The sequence below is a fragment of the Panthera uncia genome, chromosome B1, assembly GCF_023721935.1.
Source record: "Panthera uncia isolate 11264 chromosome B1, Puncia_PCG_1.0, whole genome shotgun sequence".
Lineage (NCBI taxonomy): Eukaryota > Metazoa > Chordata > Mammalia > Carnivora > Felidae > Panthera > Panthera uncia.
Genome location: NC_064811.1, coordinates 148,702,675 through 148,715,470, shown reverse-complemented (window position 1 = coordinate 148,715,470; position 12,796 = coordinate 148,702,675).

The following is a 12,796-nucleotide window of genomic DNA, read 5'->3' as shown; positions in this document are numbered from 1 at the left end:
GACAAATAAAGAAACTGATCCCATTCACAATTGCACCAAGAAGCATAAAATACCTAGGAATAAATCTAACCAAAGACCCCATCACCCATTTAACCCATTTAACCCATTTGCCCATTTACCCATTTAACCCTCTTCCACCTCCCCTCCAGCAATCCTGTTTGTTCTCTACAGTTGAGAGTGTTTTCTGATTTGCCTCTGTCTTTTCCCCCACTATGTTCACTTGTTGTGTTTTTTAAATTCTACATATGAGTGAAATCATGTGGTATTTTTCTTTCTCTGACTGACTTATTTAACTTAATACTCTCTAACTCTATCCACATCGTTGCAAATGGCAAGATCTCATTCTTGATAGATGGCTGAGTAATATTCCATTATATATGTGTGTGTATATAGACACACACACCCCGTTTCTTTTTTATCCATTCATCAGTCGATGGACATTTTGGGCTCTTTCCATAATTTGGCTATTGTTGATAATGCTGCTATAACCGTCGGAGCATTTATCCCTTCAAATCAGTATTTTTGTATCCTTTGGGTAAATACCTAGTAGTGCAATTCCTGGGTTGTATGGTAGTTCTATCTTTGACTTTTTTTTTTAATTGTTTTTTTTAATGTTTATTTATTTTTGAGACAGAGAGAGACAGAACATGAACGGGGGAGGGTCAGAGAGAGAGGGAGACACAGAATCTGAAGCAGGCTCCAGGCTCTGAGCTGTCAGCACAGAGCCTGACACGGGGCTCGAACTCACGGACCGTGAGATCATGACCTGAGCCAAAGTCGGACGCTTAACCAACTGAGCCACCCAGGCGCCCCTATTTTTGACTTTTTGAGGAACCTCCATACTGTTTTCCAGGGTATGCACCAGTTTGCATTCCCACAAACAGTGTAAGAGGGTTCCCTTTACTCCACATACTCGCCAACACCTGTTGTTTCTTGTGTTGTTAATTTTAGTCATTCTGACAGGTGTGATGTGGTGTCTCATTGTGGTTTTGATTTGTATTTGTCTGATGATGAGTGATGTTGAGCATCTTTTTATGAGTCTATGAGCCATCTGAATGTCTTCTTTGGAAAAGTGTCTATTCATGTCTCTTGCCCATTTCTTCACTGGATTATTTGATTTTGGGTGTTGAGTTTGATAAGTTCTTTTTAGACTTTGAGTACTAACCCTTTATTAGATATGTCATTTGCAAATATCTTCTCCCGTTTCATAGGTTGCCTTTTAGTTTTGTTGATTGTTTTCTTTGCTGTGCAGAAGATTTTATCTTGATAAAGTCTCAATAGTTGATTTTTGTTTTTATTTCCCTTGCTTCTGGAGATGTATCTAGTAATAAGTTCTACTTTTAAACACATGCTTACAAAGGTTTATTGTTCAGTACATATTTCCTGTGCATACACTATAGACAGGTTTTGTTAAGTTAAGGGGCCATTTATATCTAGTTTGACAAGAGGTTTTGTTAATTATTCATGAATAAATGCTGAATTTTTCCCACTTTACTACAACTATTGATATTAATGAATGACACTTTTCCTTTATTTCCTTAAAGTGTTAAATTGCATTAATACATTCATGCAATGATTAATGAAATTTGCTTTCCTGTGACAAAATCAACTTGATTATTGCTGTGATCTGGAATGTTTGTGTCCCCCAGAATTTGTATATTGAGATCACCCAAAGGTGATGGTACTTGGAGGTAGGCCTTTGGAAGGTGATTAGGTCATGAGGGTGGAGCCCTCATAAATGGGATTAGTACTTCTATAAAAGAAATCCCATGGAACTGCCTAGCCCATTCCACCATGTGGGGATATAATGAGAGTCTACAACCTGGAAGAGAGCCCTCCCCGACCATGTTGGCACCTGATATTGGACTGGCAGACTCCAGAACAGGCAGACCCAGCCTGTTGTACTTTGTTACCACAGCCTTAATGGACTAACATAATCATATTATATTGTTTTTTAATACATTTATTGATTGCTAATGAATTGCATAGAAAATTTGTATCTATATTTATCAGTTAAATTAGACTATAATTTTGTTGTTTTGCTGTTGTTATTCTGTTAGATTTTGATGAGTTATCACCTGCCTAATACAACACATTACGATGTTTTCCATATATTCTTAATCCCATTTTTCTAGTTGAAATTTCAAAATAATATTTGGAAAGACAATTATTAAACTCATCATGGCTGTGTTTTATTTTGAGGAAAATATTTTTACTTGTACTGATCCATTTTCTTTAATAACTGTAGGATTATTCAGATTTTCACTTCTTTTAAATTTAGTTATGAATTTGTACATTTTATCATGATTTTTTAATGTACTGACATAAATTAGCTTGAATTTTCCTCTTTTTGTCTTTTTTTATACCATTCTAATTAATATATATTTTGTTTTTAAAAAATTTTTCAATAAAATGTTTTCTCTTTCCAGTTTTCCAGAACATTCTCTCTGCTTTGTTTATCATTCCTAAATGTACTTTTTCCTGTTTTGGTTTTTTCTGCTTTACACCTTCCTTCTTACTTTGGATCTTTTCTGTCCTGTTGCTATCTCTCATAATAAATCTAATTCTTATAAAATTAACTTTCAACTATTTGTTTTAGTCTAATATAAGTATCTGAGGTCATACCTTTTTTTTTCTAATTTCCATCCCAGCTACAATTACAAATTGAAATCACAAATATGAAATCTTAATTATTAGTCAGCTCTAAAAGTTTTCTCATTTCCATTAAATTTCTTCTCATCTCTCTATCATTTAGAAATATGTTTCTCAATTTCTAAATAGGATTTGTATTTCTTAAAGCTCTTTGTTTTGGTTGTTATATTTCTTATTTTCCTCCAAATGAAATACATGCAGTCCAATGATCTAGAATAAATGGTATTGAGTCTTAAATTATGTTCTAATTTTTATTCTTTTATTGTGTTATTTTTATGACTTTACATATCATCATTTAAAAAAATATATGTTCTGTATATCCTTAAAAAGTGTGTATTCAGGAAATTTTAGGGCAGTTGTCCTCAAATTCCTTTAATTTTCTTAATTATATAATTAAAATATTCTATATTACTTAATTTTTTCCCCTACAGGAACTAGTATTTGCCGGTGAGATACCGGCTTTGGTAGTAGCACAACTAAGAAATCATCTGGAAAATAAAAGCCCTGAAAACCTGTTTTATGCCTTTTAACAAAATAAATTTAGGGTAGAACAAAGATTTAAATGTAAACAAAAATAAAAATAGGAAATGTGAAAGAATGATGTGTGTATAATCTCTGATGGAGAATACCTTATACTTTATAAGCATTGAAAAAACAACAATCACGGGGCGCCTGGGTGGCTCAGTCGGTTGAGCATCCAGCTTCAGCTCAGCTCATGAAGCTTGGTCTCAGGTCCTGATCTCACAGTTCATGGGTTCGCGCCCCACGTCGGGCTCTGTGCTGGCAGTGCAGAGCCTGGAGCCTGCTTCAGATTCTGTATCTCCCTCTCTTTCTGCCCCTCCCCCACTTGCACTCTGTGTCTCTGTCTCTCTCTCTCTCAAAAGTAAATAAATATTTAAAACAATTAAAAAAAAGAAAAAACAACAATCACAAGTAACTTAAAAATAAATTATTGGTATGTTTATTCTGTATGACCAAAAGCATCTTAAGGCTCAAAAAAAACTTGAATGAAGAGAAAGGAAAGCAATTGTTTCTCACATTTCAGAGAAAAGGCTGTTTCTCATAGTATATATAGAATTCCTTAAAATCAATGTGAAAAATGCCAATGTGCCAATGCAAAATGGTCAAAGAATATGAACAGATGGTTCACCAGCAGTGGGTGCATGAATTAACGTATGTACAGATCCTGTGACTTTGGCAAATCTTTTTCAATTCTTGTAAAGGGCAAAGGACTTAGTTATTTCACTCTCACACTGTGTTCTCTTGGAGCATCCGGTGTGGATCTTTGTTCCCTAGTCCGGATACTTTTATCTAATTCCCTTCTCAATAACTAGTTGAATGTCAAATATTCATATCGAACTTCTTGTGTCTAAATATAACCCCTCACTCTGCTGTCCCACAACTTTTGTTCTCACAGTCTGCCTGGAATAGATGATGGTAGTTTTACAGTTTCATTATTCATGCCCACACTGTGAAGACATTCTCCCACTCCCACAGCTGGCCATTGGCAAATTGGGATGCTTCTATCTTCTGGTCACATCTTACTGCCTCTACTACTGTTCCACAAGTCTACATGTTGCAACTCAGCATGATAGAATTAGTTATCACTTGCTAAACAAAATAATTATTTACAAATAATAGCACTAGAAATAGCTTTCCATAATTATGCCTCAAATAGTTTTTCCCTTGATTCCTGTTACCCTACACTCTCTTGTTTCTCCATCACCCTCTTGGTGGAGGCTTCTCAATCTTCTTTGTTGGTGTCTGCTTCTCTCCGGACCTCTGCATAATGGAATACCCTGTGACCTATTCTAGGCCTTCTCTTTTTTTCTTAATCTATAATGTCCTTTGCAAATGATGTCTAGTCCCACAGCTTTGAACACGCTATTTTTAATACTAAGACCCTCAAATTTATATCTGTGAGTCTAATCTTTCCAGATGCATCATGGTATCCACTACTTTCATATCTAATAACAGCTCAGAGTATTTGACCTCATCTCTTGCTGATTATTCCCTTTTAACTTTACCCTAGCTACACATTAAAAACAAATCTTAACTTGTTCATAATCATTAAAGATGGTGGATTCCCTCAAAATAACAATGAAAAGTATAAATCTTATAAACGGTCTATTTTAGCTTTCAATTTTCTATCACAATTATTGCCTGTGTACATTTGTAGTAGTTTCCACATTTTCTATACAACTATTTGTCCTTCAAGGCTCCAATCATAGTTTTGATTAGAAATAAGGAGTTTTTTTTATATACTTTTTTTTATTTTACAGCTGTAAATACTATGTTGAAATATTATATTTGGAGAAGCAGTGAAAATTGTCATTTCCCCCTTCTTTCTCTGTGATCATGTGAACAGGAAGCTCTAAGAATCCGGAGTAGAATCTTTATTACACACTAATATCTACATTAAGAGAAAGACAGGTATTGACATTTTTTCTTCCCACATACCTGCTAATTTTACATAGTTATATTGGTTGGATACCCAGATGCCATGGTGACAGATACAATAGAAATACATGGAACCATAAAAACTCAGTGGTAGGGGAACTCTACAGTAAAAATCACATAAACTTAAAGGGCAAAGCCAATGAACTGTACTTCAGCAAGCAAAAACCAAATAATTAAATCAAGTTCCTCTGAGTCAATAAACCATTTTAAATCATATTCAATTCAAGTCTGTGTTTTACTTGCAAGATTTCTGAGACCTTGAAATATTATTTGATTTGGCCAAGGTTATGCTACTAGAGGGTAACATAGCTAGAAATAGAATTTACTCTTCTTGATACACTTAATAACAACTTGTACCACATCAGGTTGGTGTATCTTTATTTTAAAAACACAAACCCAAGCTCTAGAATTTGGCTTTAGAATGCACGACCAATGCATAAATAAAATACAAAGTTTGCTTCAGTAACATATAATGTATTGTTTTTACCAAATATATTCAAAGTCATGGAAGTGACAAGGCTGAACGGCATTGATGTTGGCTAACGTCAATATTCACGTGGATGACCCATTTCGTGAGAGGTATGGCCTTGCCATCTCAGTCTTCTATATCTTCACTTTGTGGTGCATTTTCTTCCCTCCATGCCAGCATCCCACTCCCATGACGTCCTCAAGATGTCATAATCAGAAATACAAAATCACTTCTAAAATTTCTGTCATCCCATTTTTAACCATACACCATGACCTTCTTGATCATTTTGTCTAGCAATCTCTCTGTTATAATTCTTCAATTTCCTTAACACTTTAACTATTAACCTTACTATTTTCTCTCCATTCATTTTCATCAATGTTTTTAATTTCCTTCTACCCAGAGTATAGTCAATGGTTTAAATAGACACCATTTCCTTGCACTTGCCTTGCAATGGCTGGAGGTGAACCCCCAAACTCACCTTCACCTTCTTCACAAATAAGAGCCAGAGTGGTGCTGTTCAAAAATCATATTTTGCTGATTGGCTGTACTTTAAACTTTAATCACTAATCTTAAATTAACGTTCATCCTTGCATGGTAACCCTATCATTTCTATCATTTTATAGAATACTCACTTTACCTTCTCTGAGATGATTTATTTCATGCTTTATTTTTTTCCTTCACATCTATCAAATAATCACTCCTGTAGGTCTAAAAGTCCCTTAGATTAACACCAAATCTAAAAACATCCCTGTGGCTATATTCATTATCTTTCTTATTTATCTTACAAAGAAAAAAGCACACTTATTCATTTTATGCTATGAAAAGTCAAAAGACAGGGGAACAATATTGTCTGAGTATTGTGTATGCAGTAAAACTATTTTTCAAAAGGAGGGCAAAATAAACATATTTTCAGAAAAGCCAACACGCACACAGAGTTAACTACTTGCTGACATCTATCAAAGGAATTTCAAAAAGTGTCATCTCTGGGGCTGACTTAGTCAAGGGGGCTTGGTCTGTTGAGCATCCAACTTTGGCTCAGGTTGGGATAGCATGGTTCCTGAGTTTGAGCCCCACATCCAGCTTGCTGCTGTCAGCACAGAGCCCTCTTGACCCCTCTTTCTCTGCCCTTTCCCTACTCATGTTCTCTCTCTCTCTCTCTCACTCTTTTCTCTCAAAAATAAATAAACATTAAAAAAAGTGTCATCTCTGGTAAAGAATAACTACAAGAAAGGTGGTCTCAGATGCAAGAACAAATTGTTAATAAAGTGGTGAACATATCAATAAGACTAAGTCAATGGGGTTTACATAAAAATGTCTAATTTTTAGGGTAAACCAAAAGATATATCTAAAATTTTATATTAAATGATACGTAAGTCAGAAGAGATATACTGGTTCAAATGATCAAGGTTACTTTATGTTTTGGAAGAAAGTTAACTATGGAGGGCATAGCAGAAATCTCTATGAATTATAAACCAGAAGTAGAAAAAAATAAAATAAGTTTAAAAAGTTGGTCTCCCAATAAAAGGGAAAAAAGAGGAGAGAGAAAAATGAAACATAACTATAGGAAATAAATTGAAACTTAAAAAGCAAAAAATCAATAGTATAGTGTAATCTCACATTTTCAGCAAAGTGGATACAAGGGTCAAACATAATAAATGTAAAAAAGCAATCACAAAATACTTGTATTACATTTAAAATATCTATCTTACTTGTAACTTCATATACACACATACACAAATATAACAACTTACTTAACAATAACTTATATAAGTTATTGGTATAAGTATATATGTATGCATGTATGAGTAGAACACAAAGATATAAAAAGAGCTATTATGTTTTCATTACTTTTAAAATCTCACAATAGTAAAGAAAAGTGCTTTTAAGTTCTAGAGATGTGCTATATAACATGTGCCTTCGGTTAACAATACCGAATTATACAGTTAAATTTTAGGAGGGCAGATCTCATGTTAGGTATCCTTAGCACAATAAAATAAACGTTTTAAAAAGGTCATGGTGAATATAAAATAAACATGTTTGTTTGACTTTATATTCTTCCTTTGGTTTTTGAGGAAAAAAACAACTAATACAGCATTCTGGAGAGAATGAGTTTGACTCTCCATCTTTATTTATTTATTTATTTATTTATTTTTAAATGCTTATTTATTAACATTAGAGAGAGAGAGAGAGAGAGAGAGAGAGAATGCACTAGCAGGGGAGGGGGAGAGAGATATTGAGATGCACAGAATCCGAAGTAGGCTCCGGGCTCTGAGCTATTAGCACAGAGCCTGATGCAAGGGTTGATCCCACACACTGGGAGATTATGACCTGTACCAAAGTCAACCTCTTTAACCTACTGAGCCACCCAGACACCCGGACTCTCCATCTTTAATATAGTAAATCTTACAAATCTCAGCAGCTGCTTGTTTATTAAACTATTTTTAATGTAAAAATATATTTTATACCATAATGACTTTCTAATTAAGTTGACCTACAAGGAAGAAAATAAAAGTCAAATGAGAAAAGAAGTAACTGGGGCTCCTGGGTGGCTCAGTCGGTTACATGTATGACTCTTGATTTCAGCTCAGTCCATGATCTCATGGTTTGTGAAACTGAGTCTGTGTTGGGCTCTGTGCTGACAGTGCAGCGCCTACTTGGGATTCTTTTTCTCCTTCTCTCTCTGCTCCTCCCCCTCTCACCCTCTCTCTTTCTCTCTCAAAATAAATAAAAAGATGTTATAAAAAAGAAAAGAAAAGAAAAGAAGCAACAGATGTTTTACCCCACAGTTCTTTTCATGGATCAAGTGTTGATTCAGTACCAATACATGTAGATATGCCTGGGGTAGAAAAATGAAGAAACTGATTACTTAAAAAACTATTCTCTACTTCATTTTAAACATCAGGAGAAAGAGAAATTTGATACAAGTAATAGCAATAATAACATGTATTAAGTGCTCTCAATGTTTCAACTACTCTACCTACAAAAATTATGAGATATGTAATGACAACTTTATTCATTAATTCTTGTATTCATCGGTGAGACAAATAATTCTTTTTTTAAAATTTTTTAAAATCTTTATTTATTTTTGAGAGAGAGAGAGAGACAGAGCGTGAGCAGGGGAGGGGCAGAGAGAGAGGGAGACAGAATCCGAAGCAGGCTCCAGGCTCTGAGCTGTCAGCACAGAGCTCCACACGGGGCTCAAACTCATGAGCTGTGAGATCATGACCTGAGCCGAAGTCTGATGCTCAACGGACTGAGCCACGCAGGTGCCCCCAATGGACTGAGCCACCCAGGCTCCCCGAGACAAATAACTATTTGTTGAGCATGTACTATGTGTCAACTACTTTGGTTGATGAACAAAATGATCAAAGGCTGTCTTTTTCGTGGAGCTTATATTCTAATCAGGCAAAAGACAGGAAATTATATATGCACACATATTCACATATATACATGTAAATACATTTGTAATAGAATGTCAGTAATGAATACTACAGAGGACAAATAAAATCAAATGAGATAAAGTTACAAAAGTGAAAGGGTGGGGGTATGCTATGTTATATATGATGATCAGGAAAAGCCTGTCCAAGGAGCCCAAACTGGAATAAATCTAAATGAAAGGAAAGGGGCGTGCTATGAGAATGTCTGGAGGCAGAGCATTCCAGAAAAGTGCAAAGACAGACCCTGACTGATGGGAATATTTTAGGAAAAGCAAGCACAGCATGAGTTAGAGAGACCGGTGGAAAATGGGTCAGAAAGGTAGCAGAGACTAGATCCTGGTAGGTCAAGAACATGCATCTAATACCAGGATGAGCGAAAGATGTTTCTCAAGTCACTTAGTTAATACACATTGGAGCCAGGATTTGAAACCAAACGTTCTTTCTCGCAACCATGTGCTTTGAACTCCTGCGTCATATCTCTGCCCTTCAAATATTTGAATACCAGTCTTTATTTACCACCTTGTTGAACAAATGGCAATAGAGTTGTAATCACACTTTGTGGGTTTTTTGGGGGGGTATTTTCTTTTCTGTACTTTTTTAATATTTAAGTTGCTTTTTGAAACACTGTATATAGACCTATTGAACATCAGGTGATTTCTTTTCAAATTTACCCTTTGAGGATACTTTTAGATTTATCTTTTATTTTGTTCCTTCTAGTCCGCTCCTCTTTCCTAACATACAATGGGGCTTCTTTTATATGTTTGTAAGTGTCAATTTGATAATATACTTCTGATATACAACACATGTTGAGAAAAATCCATTTCCAATGATTTAAGACATCCTAAATACTTGGATCTGCTCTCTTTCGTTGACCTTTTTTTTTTCTTTCCTCCACAAACAAGCCTTATTTCTCAGCTACTATAGCAAAGTGATTGTTATTTGTAACTTAACTGTTTCTGTCTGTATTGTTCTCAAGCTTTTCTGTACAGATATATAGTTGTGGGAAGATTAAAATAAAATATAAAACGTTGAAGTTAGATAACAGTGTTTCTGACTTAAATAGCAAGTATTTTATAATATATAAGAAGTCTTCCAAAAAGATATGTTACTCTATATGAATTATGTATTAAAGTATTAGAAGTCACCCTCTTGTTCATTTTCATCTTTCTCCCCTCAATAACACTATGTGGGCTCTTCGTAATGGCTTTCTATCTTGTTGCTTATTCTGATAGTCTTTACATTTGATTAGCTTCAATGTTACTTGAGTTACTCCAGGCCAGATTTAGTAAAAACATAGGGATCGAGGTTGAAACAAACCAACTGCCTTTGACATGTTCATTTCTAATGAGATCGAGGTTGACTGTTCTGATGAGGACAGATCAAAATTAATCAGCACTAAAGATGTTAGGAGGAATGATAAATTTCATTTCCTAAATCTTTATAAGTGAAGATCCTTCTTATATTTATATTCCAGAAATTTTAGGTGGAAGTAAATTTAATGGGCTTTTTTGATATATAGTGTTGTATGAACACGTTCCTTTGAATTAATCTATTTTATGCCATACCACACTTAGAATAAAAATATTTTTGTAAAATGTTTCATAGATTTTTCTAAGAGGACAAGCCAAAACTTGGTAAAACATCTTCTAGACCAAAATCATGATCATAATAACAAGAAGATATTGTACCAGCTTAAATTCATTCAATTAATTTGATTAATCAAATTTACTCCTCTTGTTTCAACAAATTTTCTCTTAGGGATAAAAGGCAAAAAATTTTGATAAGAAAGAAAAAGGAGAATAAATAACCTAGAGTATTGGGAAAGTTTAAGAGAAAAGGATTTCAATTTTTTTTTTTAACGTTTATTTATCTTTGAGAGACAGAGACAGAGCATGAGTGGGGAAGGGGCCGAGAGAGGGACACAGAATCGGAAGCAGGCTTCAGGCTCTGAGCTGTCAGCATAGAACCTGACGCCGGGCTCGAACTCACAAACCTCGAGATCATGACCTGAGCTGAAGTGGTCGCTTAACTGATTGAGCCACCCAGGTGCCCTCCCTCCCCCTTTTTTTTAACGTTTATTCATCTTTGAGAGACAGAGAGAGACAGCATGAGCGGGGAAGGGGCAGAGAGAGGGAGACACAGAATCGGAAGCAAGAGAAAAGGATTTAAAAACTGGGATAAAAACAGGCAAAAAAAGTGTTGTATGCCTGTCTAGGCATGTGAAAAAATGCTAGAAGAATTCACCTATCGGTAGGAATGTAGTACAGCTGACTTAGAATTTCCTCTGCAGACATACTGATGAAACATAAGTGGCTCCATTCATGATCAAACACATTCTCTCCTAGAATGACAGAAACTCACACACACGCATAATTGCATGTGTACTCCTGCCAGTGGAGCCACCATTAAACATACCTAGGCTCTGCAGAAGCCACTTTTTTCTTTTCAAAATCATCCTGTCCTCAACACAGTTTTCTTTCAAGTGATTTTCGTTTTCTGGGAAGAACTGACTCCACATATATGGCTGAAATGTATACACACACGCGTATTATATATATATATATATATAGCATCGGAAATTGGCATCGGAAAAATTATTTTTATATATGTGTATATATATGTATATATATAACTAAAATTGGACATTTTTTCTGGGAAGAACTGACTCCACATATATAGCTGAAATGTATATACACACATATTATATAACATACATATATATGTATATATATCTTTAGCATCAGAAATTGGCATTGGAAAAATTAATTTTATATATGCATATATATATGTATTTATATAACTAAAATTGTACATTTTTCTTTTCTAGAGTTAGCTTTGGGTGCCTGGGTGGCTCAGTCGGTTGAGTCCAACTTTGGCTCAGGTCATGATCTGCGGCTGGTGGGTTCGAGCCCCACATTAGGCTCTGTCCTAAAAGTTCAGAGCTCAGAGCCTGGAGCCTTCTTCGGATTCTGTGTCTCCCTCTCTCTCTGCCCCTCCCCTGCTTGTGCTCTGTCTCTTTCTCTTTCAAAAATAAACATTAAAAAACAATTTAGAATTAGCTTCTATTAGCTTAAATACGAACTCTTCCACAAAGTGCTTTCAGATGTCAACAACTGTTAACTTTCCCTCTTAAAAAAAGAAAGAAAGAAAGAAAGAAAGAAAGAGAAACTATACACTAGGTGTCTCCATTATTTCAATCTCTATTAAGGTTCTGATCCATATGCAGGTCTTCATCTGAATGTGATCTCAGATCGAGAGATTACTCTCCCTGACCACATCACAGTTATGGAATCACGACCACCCTTTACTTGCTTATGGAAGTGAATGTCTCATCATCTCACAGTTTCCTTATATTTAATGACTGTTGGCCAATTAGGTTATTTTGCTTCAAATTTTTCATCTTGCTAAACATCTGCTTCACCTCCAGGTACTGTTATTTGCTGTCACCCCTTGGCCGGGCACAGCAGTCTTGGCTGGTGACCCTGCCTTTGCCCCTCCACAGCTTTGAGAGGAAACCGCTGCTCTGCTCAGTGGGTTCTGCAGGGTCTGGACCTATTGGTGGGTCTGGGATTCAGACACACACTCTTGCTCTGAATCCAAGCCACTCCACAGTGTCATCACTATACCTATTCTCATTTTGCTAGTAAAAAGCGGAGTCCTCATGATTCATGCATTCTTGCCCTGCCTCAGTTTGGAAGCAACAGCTCACACACCAAAGGAAAACCAAGTATCTTCCTCTGGTTGAGTTCTTCTCTCAGACCCAGGGAGAGGGTACGCC